The sequence below is a fragment of the Acyrthosiphon pisum genome, chromosome A1, assembly GCF_005508785.2.
Source record: "Acyrthosiphon pisum isolate AL4f chromosome A1, pea_aphid_22Mar2018_4r6ur, whole genome shotgun sequence".
Classification (NCBI taxonomy): domain Eukaryota; kingdom Metazoa; phylum Arthropoda; class Insecta; order Hemiptera; family Aphididae; genus Acyrthosiphon; species Acyrthosiphon pisum.
In genome coordinates, this window is record NC_042494.1 from 75,476,474 (window position 1) to 75,480,671 (window position 4,198).

The 4,198-nt window shown below is 30.8% G+C and overlaps 1 non-coding gene across 1 annotated transcript; it reads left to right on the forward strand.

Annotated features, from left to right (window-relative positions):
* Nucleotides 1-71, forward strand: TRNAA-GGC. Its single transcript has one exon. It is a non-coding gene; the product is annotated as a tRNA-Ala (tRNA).
* Nucleotides 72-4,198: the final 4,127 nt, after the last annotated feature.

A 4,198-nucleotide genomic window follows, 5' to 3' on the forward strand; every position in this document is an offset into this window, starting at 1 on the left:
GGTCGGGTAGCTCAGTGGTAGAGCAATCGCCCGGCAAGCGAGAGACTCGGGTTCGATTCCCGGTCCGGCGGCTAGATTTTTGACGTTATTTCCCTGGAGATAGTTAACATAAATCAGAAGTGGGATTGGTGACCAAAGACGCGGTGTTGTGAGGGACCTGGACTTGGTCCACCAGAGGTCCGTGCAGTGATGATCGCGTTGTGATACGGGTCATGCGCTCTGGTGGTCAGGTGGTGAAGCAACAGTCGCTGTGGGCGACGTTAAGGACCGGCGACGATCGAGGACGATCGTGGGCGTCAGGATGGTCGAATGTAAACTCCGTTAACTGAGGGAGATAGCGTCATGGGTCTATGCGGTCGGGTAGCTCAGTAGTAGAGCAATCGCCCGGCAAGCGAGAGACTCGGGTTCGATTCCCGGTCCGGCGGCTAGATTTTTGACGTTATTTCCCTGGAGATAGTTAACATGTATATCAGTATATGTTCTATATAAGTAGTGCTTTTTTCACGTTTTGTTAGATCTATTTTGTAAAGATAATACCTATATTCTGCAAAATTGTTGCATTTGTTTAAATGACTCTGTTTTATATTGGATGTTATTGGACATAGTATGTCCTGATGATTGGTTATGTGTAGTGGTATTGAATATATCTTTATTGGCTTTCATTGTAATGCCTGATATTATTATGTATTTTTCATTACTTTCTGCTGGTGGCGTTTTATGTACTATTCTCGATTTAATATTAGTATTTAGGGTAATTGTTTTCTTTTTATAATCTATATTGACCATATTAGCTGCCAAAAATTGGTTTTCCAAAATTGTCACATTGCTTAGATTTTTCTAACTGCCACTGTCAACAGGAGTTAAATAACAGAAAAAAATTGTGGAGGGGAACACGGAAGCCTATATAGGCAAATTTATATCATAAAGCAAAAAAAAATGAGATTAAATTAAACATTAAGTATTCTCTGAAGACTTACAAAGTTGAAAGTATTTATATTAAAATTTCAATGGGGTTAAATATTTATGAAAAAAAAAAGTTGAAAGGAGATAAAAGGCAGCCACGTCAAACGCATTTAAAGAATCAACAAAAAAATATAAAAAAAAAATTAGATGGCACCAGGTTGTCAAGTTTAAAAAATCTATATTAAAAGATCAAAATGAAATTAAATATATAAAAATAATAAATTGAAGGGGAACGCGAGAGCATGGAGGTAAAAGCATTATAAGAAGTAAAAAAAAAATTAGAAAAAAATTAAATACTTTAAATACTCTTAAAAAAAAAATTTTAAATATATAGCTATAACGAACAAGAGACTGCAGTCTATAACCTCCAGGATTTTAAATTATATAGGAAGTACACAGGTACTCAGTGTACTCCCGGGTATAACCAGTTAATATTTAAAAACATTTATTCAAACAAATCTACTAGAACTAAATATATTAACAAAAAAAATTGTAAAAGGAACCTGGGTGAAATAATAATACTAAATAAAACAATACGCTGGAAGCTAAATACTGAAATACATTTTAACTGCAATCCAAAAATATCATAATATTGTTGGTATTTTGAGTATGGTTGTACAATGTACATGACATAGTGCTAGTTCTAAAGGTTGTATTACCTTTAAGGAATGCATTTTTATTTGTTGATATTTGTGGTAAATAATTATTATTCAGTATAATGTAAAAAAGGTGAAATAACCATTTCAATTGGTATTTTCTTATGTAATGTCTTATGTTCTGACATATTGTTTCTGCGAATTTTTGTGATTTAAATTTGAATTTGAATTTATGTTTTGGTTCCTTCGAGTCAATGATGGTTTTTATTTCGTAAACTTTGGTTGGTTTCATATGTATTAATTTGATAGATAATATATTATGTATATTATGTATATAATGCTCTGATGGTTTTAATCTTTTAATTTGTTGTTCCAGATTTGTAATATGAAATTTTGCTCTTAATGTTGCATGATTATGTAATTTTTCATTTATACACTTAGTTATAATGTTTATGATAAGACAGATATAATATAATGTAATATATGTATGTATAATATAATATATAGTTTGTGATTCCACTTTATTTATTATCATATTATAGAATTCTTGATTTTTTTTTTTTATTGTAAACCAATTTTAATTATTATTTATTAATTTTAATAGTTTTTTAGTGCATTCAATTCACAGCGCTGCTAATTACTTTAACTGACAATTAATGTTAAATATCGACAATTAACAGTTCCTTCAATTTGATGACACTTAAGAGGATGTCAGATTTTTAGCGCACTATTTATTTCTCTCTCTGAACCATGCACAATCATAAGCGCAACTTAAGGCAGGCTGGAGGGGCTCAGCATGCCGAAAACTTTTAATAGCCCCCCAAAATTAATTATTTAATTTTATTGTTTCCTAATATATTAAGTACCCTTTTCAAAATTCAACTGTAATTCTTAACTTTTTTTTTTTGAATTTTTATTTACATTTACATTATTTACATTTAACTATTATATTGGTACAGACAGTATTATTGTGAAAAATTAAACTTGAGTAAATAAAAATTTCTTTTTTTTATATCATTTTTATATTTTCAAATGAATATTCTTATGGTGTTGTGGGGGAAACGAACTCACGGGTTACTTTTCATGAAATATCAGCTGGTGATGACTACAACCTCCCCCCCCACATTTTAGCCCTAGTGTGGGTCAAATAGGGAAAACAAATAGTGCGCTGACGTCCCAACCAGCCACCGATCTTTTTATTCTATCCCATGTAAACCTATATCAACTGATACCGGTATATTTTCAGCCAAAGAGTTTAGTGGCCTTTGCAATTCCAGATCCTTACCTACGTATTCGATGTTGTTAACCTAACTATTCTATCTTCACACTTCTTCTTCCCCCTTCTCACACAACTATACAGGTCCAGCTACCCTCTTCTCACACCTCCATAAGATCAGCATTCTGTCTATTCATTCTATTCTCTTCTTCAATCTTCTCACCCTCACTTTACCATTATCATACAGTTACCAAATTACCACAATCTAATCTCTCTTGTTTTCACTACAATATATCCCAACACTGTTAAGTACAGAGTATAATATATTACTTATTTCCTATTACTCTTATTATAATGAATGAAAAAAAATAGGTCGATCTCAATACTGTTCTAACTAGATTTTTCTTAGATTTTCCTTTCTCTTACTCTGATTTTCTCAGCACCACTTTTTCTTTTAGTTTCGATTTTAAACAATAAATAGTGAAGTAAATATTACAAAATCACTAAACAACAAACGGCAGTAAAAAAAAAAAACAGGTAAAAAATTCACTTTTTTGAATTAAGAACGTTACGTTAAACGTACAAAACTGTACCTACCTATATTATAATCAGGGTTGGACTAGCCCCAATATGTGTACCGGGAAATTCTATTTTTTTGCCGGCCCCACTTCTTTTGATCAGCCACATAGTTGAACCTGAGGGGACAAGCTCTATCATAAAAAAAAAATGTTAGTTAATAGTGAATTATCTAAAAAAAAAAATATTGTGTTAAGTGTATGACTAGCCTTTGTCACGAGTTATTTATTTTTAAAATATGATATAATAAAAAAACAATTAATATAAATACATGGTCAAACATTAACATAAAAAATATCATCAAAACAGAATACATAAATTATATAAAAAATAATAGTAATTCTTTGTAAGGGTAGGTAATCTATATTTTTAAACAACCAACATTTTTTTGAATACTGAACTATGTTTTATCACTTCCTCAATGATGTTTTCATGTGTTAATGTTTTCAAAATATCTTTATTTAAATGCATTAACATCCATGCATCAAGATTTTCCATTGAAAGGCTGGTTTCTAAGTCGGTTTTTAATAAAACTTAAGGTAGAAAAACTCTTTTCACAGCCTACCTGAGTGCATGATAGTGTTAAAATATACATATAGGCTAAAAATAAATTGCTATATGCTTTAACATATAATCTATATTTAAACAATACATTAAGACAGCAAAGAAAACAATTTAAACACCGTTTATTTGTTTTGCATAGATTTTGTTCAAACTCATTTTCTTGCAAACTTTCTAGATCTAATTCTGGAAGTTCATTCTCCTTATCACTTCTATAACTTGCATATACTTCAGGTAAATTTAATTTAAGCTTATCCCATTTTTTGGTAAATCTAAAAATTCCTCC